The 16,671-nt window shown below is 36.4% G+C and overlaps 1 protein-coding gene across 2 annotated transcripts in view; it reads right to left on the reverse strand.

The window, feature by feature from the left end:
- Nucleotides 1-16,671, reverse strand: part of LOC101892610 (protein alan shepard) — a 356,335-nt gene that overhangs the window by 263,908 nt on the left and 75,756 nt on the right. For both annotated transcript variants that reach the window (XM_005180551.4, XM_011292985.3), the window contains exon 2: nt 3,468-3,495. The gene's annotated coding sequence lies outside the window, so the exon portion shown is untranslated. The remainder of the gene's footprint in view (nt 1-3,467; nt 3,496-16,671) is intronic.

Here is a 16,671-nt window from a genome sequence, read left to right on the forward strand (position 1 = left end):
TGTGAATAAAATATATCCCATATCCGTTTACCCCCTTTGGTACCTCCCCCTCAAAGGATCAAAATTTTGAATATTCATAAAGCTCATAAAACCCGAAATTAATATTCGATTTCATTCAGACTTGGTACATCTCAATATTTCCATCAACACAATATCTGTTATAAGGATGGTAGAGATCGGATCATTTCTTCTGGTACCTCCCTGCTTTATCTAAATATTTCTCTCAACCAGAAATCTGAGATGAACATGAAATTTATGATTTTGCATAAAATTGGATATAAATGTTCGTTTTTTCTTGTAATTTTACCCATACCAATATTTTAATCTGTATTAGACGAAGTATGAAAATGGAATACTTTGGTCGACTATATCCGGAATTTCCCGCACATTCTAACATTTTCTAAAAATTATCACATATGAAGAGAGTAATCAATATAGTCCAAACCATGGCACATCGCACCGACAATGTTGGCCCATTCCCTCGGAACCTACTCCATAGAGGGTCAAAAAATCATAACAAAAGTCAACATATATTTAAGTAATCGAACTTTGGCTGAGCGTAAACATCTGTCGACTGAACTGATACGAAATTTCCAAATCTCAAACTAGGTTAGAGAGATTGAAAAAAAATTAACCGCACAAATCGAGTAACCGCACAAACTCAGCACAATTTTTTTTTATTTTTATTTATTTATTTATTTTTTTTTTTTTTTTGAATTTCCATTCTGGCATAGTAAGGAGTATATCGAAAAAATACAATTCAGCACAATTTTATTTTTTGCAAAATTTAAAAGTTGTAATTTTCTTAGATTTTTTCGATAAAAAAAAAACATTTTTCGAATATATTAGCCAGTTTTTCAAATTTCGAAAGAAAAACATCGGCAAAATTGGAACAACTTTCCTCTTTTCAAAATTACAAAACTGTAATCCCAACGAACACCATATCCAAACTGACGATGGTTTACAGTGAAACAAAACAATAAACGTTCGAGACATTCTTAAACCAATGTTGCCAAAAATATAACAGCTAAATATCCCTCTTTTATATAACACAATAAAGGTCAGATACCATTTTTCAAAAAATCCAACCACTCAAATGATTAATGTACAGAATTAACAATTCCTGGAATATAATTTCTTACCTCTTTTTTTACAGATCAAAATAAAAAACAAAACTTCATCCAACACACAAGTATCTAAAATAGACAACGAAGGCTAACTGAAAAAGAAACTAAATCAACTTAAATCACTTGAATAATTAATTTTATTCCTTAGCTGAATAGCTACAATGAATCCAAAAACAAAACTCCAACGCTCTCAACTAAATGGTGCGTATCCTGCGAGACCATTATGAAATCGTACAAAATTAAACACAAAAGTGTTATCTTCTACAATTTTATGTGTCTGTGTGTGTGTGTCCGTGGGAGTAAAAACGTAACAAAAAAACATTGTGCAAACTACAAAATTGTAGTGGTCGCGGGAATAGACATTTGGATGGTTGTTACACAACCAGAACATTAACACAAACACTTTTGTAAAGAGATTAAAAGTGGATTTTTTCAAATGTTTTATTTTTTTTCGCTGTCAAGCTGTTGGTAATGTAGCGAACATACTCACGGAAATGAAGAAGAGAAAAATACACACACTTTAATTGCCTTTGTTTTAAATTAAACAGATGATTAAATTGTGCAGAGGGCCAGAAGTGGGGTGTCTGAACAAATGTAGATAAATGTTATTTATTGGTTTTTTATACCCTCAGCCATATGGCTACAGAGGGTATATATCATTTGATACGGTCAACAAGTGCCTAGTCGAAATAGCGGTTTTAGACCCTAGATCTCTTTGGACCAAATCCGTTTCAGAACATTTGGAGTCGATCTACCGATGTCCGTCTGTCCGTTGGTATGTCTGAGTGGCTGGTGCGCACGATAAATCTCGAAGGGAGTTTCCGATTTGATCCAAACTTGATACATTGTAATATTATTTACAAACTTAGATCGAGTTCGGAGATGGGCAATATCGGTCCACTCCTTCTGGTACCTCCCACACAAAATGTCAAAATTTTCAAAGAAAATAATTTATTGCACAGAAAGAGAAACGATTACTCGATTTTGCTCTAACTTTATTCTAATATTCTAATATTTGCGTCCGTGCTAGGTTAGGTGCTAAAATGGACAGTACCGGTCCACTCCATCAAGTACCTCACCCACAAAAATTCAACATTTTGAATAATTATAACTCTTATAAAATGTCAAGTAAGGATCTGAACGTCTTCAAATTTCACACATTCCAATATTTTTATAAGCCCAACATCTGTTGTTAACATGGAATGTATTGGTCCACTCCTTCTGGTACCTCCCCCACAAAGTGTCGACATTTTGAATACCCATGGAGCTCATAAATCGCCAAATTAAGATCCGATTCCATTTAGACTTGGCACATCTCAATATTTCTATCAACACAAGATCTGTTTTAAAGGTGTTATAGATCGAACCATTTCTTCCGGTACCTCCCCCATACACAGGGTTCAAGATTTTGAAAAACAAAATACTCAAAAAAAGCGAAATAAGCATCCTAGCCTCTTCAAATTTCACACACACAAATATTTTTGCAAACACAAGATCTGTTGTGAAGTTGATATATATCTGCGAACCCCTTCTGGTACCTTACCCACCAAGAGTCACAATTCAATAATTTTATCTGTCATAACTTTCGAAACAATTTAGCAATTCTTTACTACTTGCTATGCTCAAATATTTCTCTCAATAAGAAGCCTGATATGAATATGAAATTTATCCGAATTTAAGATTTCGCATAAAATTGAACATAAATATTCTTTCTTGTAATTTTGCCCAATATTCGCTCAATATTTTTTATTTGTATCAGATGAACTATAAAAGTGGCATATTTCGGTAGACTCTATCTGGTACATCACGCACATTTTAACATTTTCTAAAAATTATTACACATCTCATATAAATTGAAGGAGTGAGTCGATATAATCCATAGCAGGAACGTTGGAATATTTATATCATATTTTTGGGTCTGATACGAATTGAACAATATTGGCCCATTCCTTCGGAACCGGCTCCATAGAGGGTCAAACGTTTGAATAATTGTAACACTAGTCAAATATATTTCGATTATTTAATCGAACATAGGCTGAGGGTATATATCTGTCGGCAATACCGACTGATACTTTTTAACTTGTTTTATAATAAAATTACTCGTTGTAAAATATGGAGAAAGATAAAAAAATTGATTTTGAAAGAGTGTTTGGAGTGTTGTGTACGTGTGTCAGCTCATGGAAATTTATTTGAGATATATAGAAAGGAAATGTATCCATATCAATGAAGGTATATAAATACAAGTTGTCAGGAAATCATTTATTGATTTTCACACTGAAAATTGTTTTTAATATTTTTTTTTATTTTCCGAAATTTTCATAAAGATATTAAAGAACTTACGTGTATCTAATCGACTGATGTCCAACACCTACAACAAAAGAAGATAATTTTTTTTGAATAGTAATAAAATAAAGTTTTATAAAAGAATATGTAAATTTGTATTTATAAATTAGTATTAGGTATTTAAAATTATTACAATATCAAAATAAATACCAATTTCTTAATGTGTGGGACTAAATCTGCCTTCAAAGACCGCTATTCCAAAGATGTAAAGTCTGTTAGTAAAAAAGTGAGATTAAAATCAGTAAAGAAAGTCCGGGCGGGGCCGACTTTATGATACCCTACACCACTTTGCTAATTTAGTAGAGCTCCGCAAAACATTTAAAAGTTTTTATGGGAGAATTCAATCATACACGCCATGATTATAATTATAATTTAAAGTTCAAAGGACTAAAAATGCCGAAGCATTTGAATCTTTTAAATTCGGACTTGTATTGCCCATTTGGTGCACAATTAATTTTAAATCGGATAAAGATATATATGGTAGCTACATCCAAATCGGAACAGATCTCGATAAAACTTGGCAAGTGTATTTCTGAGCTGTATTTGATATATTTCCCCGAATATCGTTGTTACGGAGTGCATATTACGGCTGTGGGTAACAAATATAACAAATCGGATGAACAGTATATATGGGAGCTGTACCTATATCTAAACCGATCTTCACCAAATTTGACATACTAGCTTCTAGACTCAATTCGGTCGTAAGTGCCAAATTTCATCCAATTTGGGGAAATATTAGACGTTTGGTGCACGATAAAAGGTAAATCGGACGAAGATATATATGGGAGCTGCATCTAAATTTTGACCGATTATCTCCAAAAGGGTTCGTCCTTGGTCCAAACAAATGATTTGTGCAAAATTTCATCTGGATAGGGAAATAAATGCGAACTGTACTTTGTTTACAAAAACACACGGACAGACGGACGGACGGACATGCATAAATCGACTCAGAATGTGATTCTATGCAGATCATCAAAAGGAACTATCGGTCTATCTCATTTCCTTTTGCCTGTTACAAACAAATGCACAAAGACATAATACCCTGACCACCTTGTGGTGTAGGGTATAATGAAAGAGGCTGTTGGAGGAGTGAAATATAAACGAAAATCGACTTCGCTTGAAATAAATTTGCTGAAGCTATGCAATATTAATCCACAGAAAGGGGATGTCTAACCTCCCGATGAAACGATGGAACTGCTGATCTGAGATTTTATTATTATTTGCAAATTTATATCTCTAAAAATAAGATGTGCAGAAGATCATGTACATATATATACAGGGTGAGATAAAAATTGCAACTAAGTCAAACGTTGTAATTTATACATTTTTTTTATTTTTATTCAATGAAATCATGTCGGAAACATGTCGGAAATAGCATCAAATTTTAGAATAAGTTTAGATTTGTTCGAATTGGTAACCTTTGCCACGAATTATGTTCTGCAAAAGGGGAATGAAATCGTCACACGCTACCCAAATGTTGCTCTGAGGTATTTTGGCCTATTCCCGGCGAAGCGCTTGCTTGCGGTAATCGACATTTTGGTATTTTTTAGTACCAACCTCGATTTCCAAAATACTCCAGACACAATAGTCCATCGGATTGGTATCCGGAGATTTTGATAGCCATTGTGCGCTGGAAATGAAGCGGGGAGCCTCGTTTTGTAACCATTCTTGGGTGGCGCGTGCTGAATGCGATGGCGCTGAGTCCTATTGGAATGTCCAAGGCCTGCGGCCAAAATGTTTGCGTGCCCCAGGCTTTAATACACCCTCCATAATATTTTCGCAATAATATTCGGCATTTATTCTGATGCCACGGTCGATTATTGCGAGCTGAGAGCGACTACCGGCTGTTATGGCGGCCCACACTATCACCATGGCTGGCGCTTCAGTTCTGGTGGCCAACCGAAGGTGCACATTTTCAGCTGACCTCTTTGGCAAGTAAACACGGTCATTTTGTTTGTTTACAAATTGCTGGACAATGAATGTTTTCTCATCGGAGAAAACCAAATTCGGCAGTTCACCACTTTCGGCCAAACGAAGCAACTCTTTAGCTTTTTTGAGTCTATTTTCTTGCTGTTGCGGTGTAAGTTCTTGCACTTTTTGAAATTTCAATGGCATTACCCCGAACTCATTTTTCAATATTTGCCGAATGACATATTGCGATGTGTTCGACTTGCGAGCCATTTTTCGGCCACTGCGATCAAGTCGCTTCTTTATTTTTGGAACCATTTCTGCTGAAGTTGTTGTTTTCTTCAGTCCACTTCCTTGACGTCGGGCTACGCTACCAGTATCACGGTAAAGAGCGATGATACGAAACACAAAAGATTTATTCACATTTAAATGCTGGAGTGCTCTAACGATAGCCAGTTATGGTTTTCGAGGCAAATATAGAGAAATCACACTTGATTTCCCACACGAATTCATTTTTTGTTCTGGAAAATTCTCACCAAAATGCTTTTGTACGCTTGCAAACAATATAATGAGCTGTCACTGGAATAATTTTAAAAGCTATTGGAGGAGTGGCCTAGAAATCACAGCAGTCTGAAAATGGTTATCTCATCCTCTATTACCTGCCTATCATAAAGTGTTCTCTATTAGGCACTAAATAATTTGCTGCCATGCAGAACTAGCCTGTTCTGCTAGTAAGTAATAAAACTATTTTTATATAGTTTTTTTTAATAGAAAATTTCGAAAAGTTCTTACACAAATATCTTTTCATTATTTCCTATTTCATAATTTCGCCTATCTATTATTACTGATAAAATATAATGGAATAATGTAGCTAATTAACATGGTAAAGGGTGACACAATTGGATGTGACAGATGGTTGCATATAAAAGTGATATTAATTAAAGAGACTTGAAAACACGAAAAATCTCTAAAAAAAGTAATGAAGTTAATATTTGTATAGGGTCATGGTTTTTAATCGCTTTAAATAATAAAACAATATTTTTAAAGGAATAACATGGTATTTGGAGTTTTGGATCCTGATCCAATTTTTCCTACATAGAACCATTTTTTCGAATAGTTCTTATATATCAGCATTGTTATGATTTGATCTGAATTAAAGAAAAAATATGTACCGCTCGAATAATGGAATCCAGCACTGATATGCCTATTTCCAAATATCTTATATTCCAAAGGGTAGAGGGTATAAAAAGTTCGATCCGGGCGAACTTGTTGAAGAGTAACCAGTAAAGAAAGTCTTAAAGTCGGGCGGGGCCGACTTTATGATACCCTACACCACTTTGCCAATTTAAATGAGCTCCACATAACAATTAAAAGTTTTTATGGGAGAATTCAATCATACGCGCTATGATTATAAGTATAACTTAAAGCTCAAAAGGCTAAATATTCCGAAGCATTTGTATCTTTTAAATTCGGACTTTTATTGCCCGTTTGGTGAAAAATTAATTTTAAATCAGATAAAGATATATATGGGAGCTATATCCAAATCTGAACCGATGTAGATAAATTTTGGCAAAGCTGTACTTGATATATTTCCCTGAATATCGTTGTTACGGAGTGAGTGCATATTACGGCTGTGGGTAACAAATACAACAAATCGGATGAACAATATATATGGGAGCTATAGCTATATCTGAACCGATTTCGATCAAATTTGGCATACTTATTTTCAGGCCTAATTTAGGTGTATATGCAAAATTCCACACAATTCGGGCTGATATTACACGTTTGGTGCACAATAAAAGGCAAATCGGACAAAGATATATATGGGAGCTATATCTAAATTTTGACCGATTATCTCCAATTTCATTTGTGCACAATTTCATCTGTATCGGGCAATAAATGCGACCTGTACTTTGTTTACAAATATACATGGACAGACGGACGGACATCCATAAATCGACTCAGAATGTGATTCTATGCAGATCATCAAACGGAACTATGGGTCTATCTCGTTTCCATTTGCCTGTTACAAACAAATGCACAAAGACATAATACCCTGACCACCTTGTGGTGTAGGGTATAAAAATTAAAATTTGGAAATATTGTTGTAAATAATAGTCTAGCAAGTGTCCGCTACTTTGTCAGCGAAAATCCAACTTACATTTTTAGATTCCATCCAAAAGTTCCTGTTAAGTCCTTTACGTACTCAAAAAAAAAATTAAAACTTCATACATCGTACTCAATTTTCAGACTCTCATTTTCGAGTTTTTTTAACCTAACCTGTTACACCCAAAAGACTTCGAAATCTTTCATTTTGAATTTTACTGAGGAGGATATTATAACCATTGGACAATGGACCCATAACCAATTTTTCTGTCAAAAACTATTTTAACATCAGAGTTGAGAATTCTGGCTCATTCTGTTGGTCCAATACAAAGTATTCAAATTTTAGTACAATTTAGTACTTGTCGTATTTTTTCGTAAGAACTTTCAAAAATCCAGCCTTATCACACGCTTACGCACTCTGACAGACTCTCGTGCAAAGTTACTTGATTCTAATTTTAACCGAGATTCTAACTTGTCTGTCACTGACAGACTAATATAGAGGGAGTCACAATCAACTCAGTTGCAACAATACAGGGTTGCCCAAATTCGACGGACCCATCTGGCAACGCCATAACTTTTGACAGAGATGTCACATCGCTTAATGACATACCGTGTTTGAAGCGTCAGTCCAAGCAGATTTTTATCACGAACCAATACACGCCACGCGAGCCCTCTGAAATAGTTGAAATTTACATTCAACAGAAGAAGTCAATTGTGAAAACTCAACGTGCTTTTAAAAGATTAAAAAATGTGAGAAGTGCGCATTCTAAGAACACCATTAAGCGTTTATACGAAAAATTTTCGACTGGTAAGGCTCTTTCTAATCCAAAGAGGTCATATAAAAGTCGACCAAGGCGATCGACCGAGAATATCGCTGCCGTACGAGCCAGTGTTGAGAGGTCCCCAAGAACATCCCAAAAACGCCGTTCTCAGCAGTTGGGCATGCCTCGGTCCACTTTACAATGGATTATTCGCATTGATTTGCATTTTTTCCCGTTCAAAATTCAATTGACGCAAAGAATGTTGACTGCGGACAAGTCTCGTCAATTGGAATGGGCCCAAAGAGTCATCGAAATGGCCGAAGATGACGAGCAATTTTGGAACAAAATTATCATGTCCGATGAAGCCTATTTCACATTGAATGGGACCGTAAATAAGCAAAATTGCAGTTTTTACGCCACTGAAAATCCTCAGGAGATTCAAGAAGTACCTCTTCATGACGAAAAAGTCACAGTTTGGTGCGGCGTTAGTGCGAAAACGGTCTGTTTAAGTTAGAATTGCAAATTGCCAAACGATCCAGAGAGCCTACGTTCGATTAGTACGGACCGTAGAGAGATGCATTCTTGGGCTAAAAGCTTGCCTGCAACTTCCCCTTGGAGCCTACGTTCGCTTGGCTCGGACCGTAGGGAGAAAGCCTTCCTAGTCTGAAGATTTTCCCTACAACTCTCCTTGGGGCCTACGTTCGCACAGCTCGGACCGTAGGCAGCTTTTCCAAGTCATTTCTCTACAACTCTCTCTCGGTACTCTCTTAGATTTCCTCTTTCCTCTTTCTCTCAGTTAGAGATTTCCTGGAAGCATCGGTGCTTCCAGCCACCTCGATGCATTGCGACTTTGCATTCATAGGGTTTCTTCTGATAGCTACGGGGCTAATCGTCACACTCTCTTGCTAGCTACGGAGCTAACCGCATAGAAAACGTAATCTGTCAACTCGGGTTGACCAACTCTCACAACATCTCAATAAACGGTTATATATATTATATTTAACTAATCCTTCTTTGGTTTTATTCATCTCTTTTTTCTACAGCCACGGTTTGTATGCCTGAGAGAACATCAGCGTCTCATACGGAGAGAAACACGGTCATTGGGCCGTTTTTCTTCCAAAATGAAAATGGCCATGCTGTTACCATTAATCAGGAGCGTTATCGCGACATGATGACCAATTTTGTGATGCCAATTATTCGTCGAAAGCGTATGAGGCAGTTCAGGTTTCAACAAGACGGCGCTCCACCGCACACAAGTCGCATAACAATCGATTTTCTCAAGAATTTGTTTTCGGGCCGTTTGATGTCGAAATGTGGTGATTTGGACTGGTCACCGCGTTCGCCCGACTTGACGCCGCCTGACTTCTTCTTGTGGGGATATTTGAAGTCAAAGGTTTGCGTTAACAAGCCAAGGACCGTAGAAGAGCTCAAGGACAACATTCGTGAAGAAATATTCCGGCCGAAATGTTGGCAAAAATGATGGAAAATTCAAAAGGGCACAATACGTCATCAACGCCAGAGGCGGCCATTTGAGAGATATCATATTCAAAAATTTATGTAAACAAATCTACTTGGAACAAATTAAATGATTAAGATTTCCAACTGCCAAATTTTTATTTTTTCTTTGATTTAAAAAAAGAAAAAAAAACATGGGTCCGTCGAATATGGGCAACCCTATATAAAATATTTGACTTTTGAAATATATTTCATCACCCAAATTGCTACCGAAATTAAATAAATACTTGATTCCCTAGCTATCCAAGTTTGGCTTCCTTTCAGAATATTCCAAATACTCATCACGCAAAATACGTTCTGATACCCTAACAAGTGCTCCCCTCCTCCTAAGCAAACAATTTTGACTAAAATGAATGGTGAAGAAACTATTTCTGAATTTTCGTTGATAAACAGAAATATTGTGGAAGTAAATAAAATGGAGACTCATTAAAGCGTAATTAAGGTCAACATCGTCGTCGTCGTCGTCATAGTCGGTTTTCATTATTATTACATTGCAACTATGCTGCTGTTCATAATTTTTAACGGCATGCTTCCAAACAAATTCCTATTCTTCGTGGAGTATTTTTCCCAAAAAAAAAAAAGAAAAAGAAAAAAAAAAAACTAAAACACCACCGGAAAACTTAGAGTGTAATCAGGCAGGCACTAAGACCCAACCCCTTATAAACCTTTGCCGCTCAAAATAGTTCCACGAACCAAAAAAACAAGGAAGCGTACACGAAAACACCAACAGAATCATTATCTAAATAGAATGAGGAAACAATTTATTCAACAGGAACCACAAGGAAGTTAAAATTAAATGGAAAAAAAATCCTACTTTAAATTCCACGGTTTTCTTTGGTTTGTTATTCTGCGAAATTCGCAAAAAAATATTTGTTTGTGTTGCTGCCATGGGAATGGGTGAAGTTTGTTAACTTCTGTTGTTGTTGTTTTTTTTTTTTTTCTTTCTTTTTTTGTGTGTTGCGATTAAGCGAATAAATCTCTGTGCTTGGATTTTATTGAACTTCGATTGTGTGAATGATAAGACAGACATTCGAATCGAATCGTTTCACTTTTGTTAAGTTCAAAACGTAATTTTTCACTTCCGTCCGGGATTTTTCCTCTTCATGGAACATGAAATTCATGTGAAATGTATACAGCACTGAGAATGAATGAATGAAATGTACAACATTTAGTAACATTTGTTATTTTTTGCAGCAAAATGATTTATGGCAATACAATACAGGAACATTTGTTAAAGCTCGTCATGAAGGCAGTGATACCAATACATTTGTAATTCAGTTCATATGAGCTGAGATTCTTGCAGGTGGTTAAAACAAGAGGCTTCCGGTGCCTTAGCTATTTATATAGTATTAAGTCCCGATCTAAAACCGAAATTCACGCTTCGAGATTTTAAATATTAAAGCTATAACATCTAATTGAATGTTATGCAGAATGTAGAATATTTTCTGCTAAAGATAATTTTTACCAGACCTCGCTTGAATTCGAGTAAAGAGTGAAACTTGACAGTTTTGAGTGCAAGAACTACTGGCAGTAGAAATAAAATCGAGAAAATTTTCCTCTTCAGAGAATTTTTATAGAATTTGTCATGCCGTTGTTTATTTTTTTATTTTCTCAACCCAAGAACTTCGACTCGAGAGCAAATTAAGTTCCCGAGCCAAAACGAGTAAATCTATGCTCTGATCTCGCACCTAGAAGGTTTTTCATCTAATTAATAATTTTTTAGCAATATTGACGGGTTTTTTAACTGGAAAAAATTAATTAACGCCGTATTTTTAAATTTTTTTTATAAATTATATTGAATGAAACCAAAAAATGTCGGAAATAGCATAACATTTTAGAATAAGTTTAGATTTTTTAGAATTTGTTACCTTTGGCACGAATTATGGCCTTCAAACGGCTAATGAAACAGTCACATGCTGCCCGAATGTGGCTCTGGCCCATTCCCGGCGAATCGCTTGCTTGAGGTGATCGACACTTTGGTATTTTTTAGTGCCAACCTTAGCATTCAAAATACTCCAGACAGAATAGTCCAACGGATTGGTATTCGGAGATTTTGGTGACCATTGTGCGTTGGAAATGAAGCGAGGAGCCTCATTTTGTAACCATTCTTGGGTGGCGCGTGCTGAGTGCGATGGTGCTGAGTCCTGTTGGAATGTCCAAGGTCTGCGGCCAAAATGTTTGCATGCCCAAGGCTTTAATACACCCTCCAAAATATTTTCGCGATAATATTCGGTATTTATTCGATTAATACGAGCGGAGAGCGTCCATCGGCTGTTATGGCGGCCCAGACCATCACAATGGCCGGGGCTTACACATTTTCAGCTGACCTCTTACGAATGTTTTCTCATCGGAGAAAAAAAACTTCCACAGTTCACCACTTTCGGCCAAGCGAAGCAAGTCTATTTTCTTTCTGTTTCGGTGTAAGTTCTTGCACTATTTGGAATTTCAATGGCTTTACCCCGACCTCATGTTTCAACATTTTCCGAATGGAATATTGTGATATGTTCAGCTCACGAGCCATTTTTCGGCGGGTTTCGATCAAGTCGCTTCTTACTTTTTCCGCCTACTTCCTTGACTTGTTTGCCGAGAATGGCACATACGCCCAAGCTGATAAGTTTAGCAGGATCTCTTGTATATGTAAAATCGTTAACAATAAACAAGTAAAAAAACATTAAGTTCGGCCTGGCCGAACCCTTCACTTTAGGGCAAAGGAAACAATAAAAAAATAAAAGTATCTGAATTCAAGCATTTTACACTTTAAACTTCAAACTTATCAAAAAAAAAAAAAAACATAAAGTGAGTTGGACCGTTATTTGTGGCCATAGCAAAACGGGAACCTCTATGGACAAATTTATACTTCAGGGGTTGTCATCTATCAAATCTTCTAAAATATCAAATTTGAGATAATTATGTAATTAGGTAATTGACTAGGACTATCAAAATACCGAATATCAGTGGGTATCGTTATATGTGCGCTTTACGAAAACGTGGAACTAAATATTGAATGTTCTGCCACCGGACTAGAACCCATTATGAACTACAAAAATCAATTTTTATCAAAATATCGAATATCGGCAGGTACCGCTATATGGGGGCTAAGCCAAAACGTGAACCTATACATACAATGCTTTGCCACACGAGCTAGAACCCAGTATTAACTACATGTACCAACTTCTGGACAAATCCCTTAAAAAGTGTGGAAAAAATTATCAAGACACCGAATATCTGGAGGTAGGGGGGCTATACCAAAACGTGGAACTATACATACAATGTTTCGCCATACGAGCAGAAAGAACAAATTCGTGGAGAAATGTGGCAAAAATCCTCAAAATACCGAATATCGTGAGTTGCCGTTATATGGGGCTATCCAACAACTGGATCTATACATCCAATGTTTCGTAACCGGAGCTAGAGCCCATTACGAACTACATATATCAAATTTTAGACAAGTCCGCGAAAAAAAAAAATGTGGCAAAAAATCATCAAAATACCGAATATCGGGAGGTATCATTTTATGGGGGTTATACCAAAACGTGGACCAGTACATACAATATTTCGACACACGAGCTAGAACCCATTGTGACCTACAAATATCAATTTTTAGACAAATCCGTGAAAAAATGTGGCAAAAATCATCAAAATACCGAATGTAGTAAGGTACCGTTATATGGGGACTACACCAAAACGTGGACCAGTACATCTCATTTTTAATAGCCACCATCCTAGACTCAATACAAATTGTTCTTCTAAATTTTGACGCTCTACGTCAAATAATGTGGGCTGTATCGTGATTTAACAGACAGGTGGACAGACGGGCAGACAGACAGACAGACTGACATCGTTAAATCGACTTAGAATTTTATGCTGTTTATGAATATTTATATTACGATGAATATTTAGGGATGTTAAAAACGGAATGTCAAAATTAATATACCCTCCTTTTAAAGGTGGAGGGTATAAAAAGGAGAAAACACTTCGTTTTTGTGTAACATCCATTACCTTATAGTGTTATAATCATCAAGATTGGTTTCATTATAACAACCTCGTCGATGAAATATGGCAAACAATATTAATTCTCTAGTAAGAGTATCGTCAAATAACAATTACAGTTAAGAAGCCATTATCAAGGTCTATGTCACAAATAATCCAAGACATTCATTATTTCTATACCGGCGCATATTCATTTCTTAAGAATTTGGCATCTAACTGTGCAACTTGATTATCTGCACACTTCTGGGCAAAGATTGAAACGTTCCTTGGGGGCAATTCCGTCACAATGTTTTATTTTTCAATTTAAACGCTCACCCTGGTGCACAGTGGGATATTTCTGGTTAAAGCAAATGTTTGACATATATGTCATATGTTGATGGCAGGTGGTATTTACAAATCATAAAACCAATACATACCAACATACATACAAGAATATCATGTTTTTTTTTTTGTTTGTTTGTACATCAGACAATGAAATAATTTAATAAAAGAAATCTTAAATATTTCTTCACATTCTAAATTGTTTAATATCGTTTGCCGAATGAATGCAAAAGGTTGGCTGGCTTGGCTTTCTATTTCGATTTGTTTTTTGCAATTGTTTTATTTGCAAATAAAACGCTTTTAGATGCAGACAACATTTCTCTATGCTTGCCAAGAACACAACAACAACAAGAGCAAAAAGGAAAATATTTTCTCCACATGTTTGCCGGAGATGTAAAGTGCAAACAAACACACACACACACTCACTCAGAGACAAACCAATGCCAAGTGAATGGTGGAAAATCACATCAACAACACATACAACAACTACAAAGTCAAATGCATGCATATGGGGCGAAATAGTCAGGACAAAAAAAAAAAAGTATTTAATTACATGTAAATACCAAACAAGACACCAGGATAAATATTTTACTCCAGAACAAAGATTTGCTGGAAGCCGAAGAAGGATTTAGGAAACGCCAGGCCGAGGCAGACGACACAAGCAAACTTTCTGATTTTATTTATTGTTTATTTTCAACATGTCGTATTGGATTTGAAATGTAAAATCGAATGTAAATATCTATCCAAAAAATAAAATAAATATAAATATTTACTTTAATATACAGCACACAGACACAGGCACACACACACAAATGTGCAGACATATGCATGCACATTATGTATGTAAACTACCAAATTAGAATTTCGATTTGGCAATCAGTGCATTCACAATAAACCAAATGTCTGTTGAGGTTGTTTTTTTGTGTGTTTTAGGAAAATAACAATCATTCGGTCACCAAAGTGCCAAGAAATATTTAAAAATTCCAAAAGCATATGCCTAGATTAAAAGGAGGTAGGTCTTAACAGTTAAGGTTGGACTACAATTATACCCTACAACACTAGACGTTGGCGGTATTATAATTCTGATTGGGCCAAAAATTATGTAACATCTCGAAGTATTGGTTTCCCACATAGGAAAGTATATATGGATCTTCCTATCTCGCCGAGCTGGGTCGATCTAGCTATGTATGTCCGTCCGTCCGTCTGTTCATGTTAATTTGTAATCAAGCTGCAGGTCGCAATTATGGCCCGATCTTCACAAAATTGAAAATGGAAATGGGGCATGGGTCAGAACAGAAGCCTATTGCTTTTGGAGATGATCGCAAAATATTTAGGGGTTGAAATGGACCACTACAAGTCGCAATTATACAGGGTGAGATAAAAAAACTGCAACCAACTTCAGACTGCTGTCATTTCTAAGCCACCCGTCCCGCAGCTGTTAAATTTAATCCAGTGACAGCTCATTCTGTTGCTTACTAGCGTACATAGGCATTTTGGTGAGAATTTTCCAGAAAGAAAGGTTATTCGTGATGGAATTCAAGCGTGATAGTGTGATTACTTTATACTTGGCTGGAAAACGACAAGTAGCTATCGTTAGAGCACTCCAGCATTAAAATGTGAATAAATCTTTTGTGTCTCTGGAAGCGTAGCCCGACGTCAAGGAAGTGGATGGTAGAAAACAGCAATATCAGCAGAAATAGTTCGAAAAATAAAGAAGCGACTTGATCGAAAACCCTCGTTGCAGTGGCTGAAAAATGCCTCGTGAGCTGAAAATATTGCAATATTCCATTCGGCAAATATTGAAAAATGAGCTCGGGGTAAATCCATTGAAATTCCAAAAAGTGCAAGAATTTACACCGCAACAGTAAGAAAATAGACTAAAAAGAGCTAAAGATTTGCTTCATTTGGCCGAAAGTGGTGAACTGCCGAATTTGGTTTCCTCCTGTGAGAAAACATGCGTTGTCCAGCAGTTTGTAAACAAACAAAATTATCGTATTAACTTGCCAAAGAGATCAGCTGAAAATGTGCACCTTCGGTTGGCCACCAGAACTCAAGCACCGGCCATGGTGATGATGTGGCCGCCATAACAGCCTATGGTCGCTCTCCGCTCGTAATAATCGACCGTGGCATCAGAATAAATGTCGGATATTACCGCGAAAATATTTTGGAGGGTGTATTAAAGCCTTGGGCACGCAAATATTTTGGCCGCAGAACTTGGATATTCCAACAGGACTCAGCACCATTACACTCAACATGCGCCACCCAAGAATGGTTACAAAAATGAGGTTCCTCGCTTCATTTCCAGTCCACTATGGCCACCAAAATCTCCGTATACCAATCCGTTGGACTTATGTGTCTGGAGTATTTTGGAAAGTAAGGTTGGCACTAAAAAATACCAAAGTGTCGATCACCTCAAGCAAGCTCTTCGCCGGGAATGGGCCAGAATACCGCAAGGCAACATTCGGGCAGCGTGTAACGGTTTCATTGGCCGTTTGAAGGCTATAACTCGTGTCAAAGGTGACCATTTCGAACAAATCTAAACTTATTCTAAAATTTTATGATATTTCCGAAATTTTTTCCTTTCATTCGATAAAATTTAA

The sequence above is a fragment of the Musca domestica genome, unplaced genomic scaffold (genome assembly GCF_030504385.1).
Source record: "Musca domestica strain aabys unplaced genomic scaffold, Musca_domestica.polishedcontigs.V.1.1 45, whole genome shotgun sequence".
In the NCBI taxonomy this organism is placed as follows: Eukaryota; Metazoa; Arthropoda; class Insecta; order Diptera; family Muscidae; genus Musca; species Musca domestica.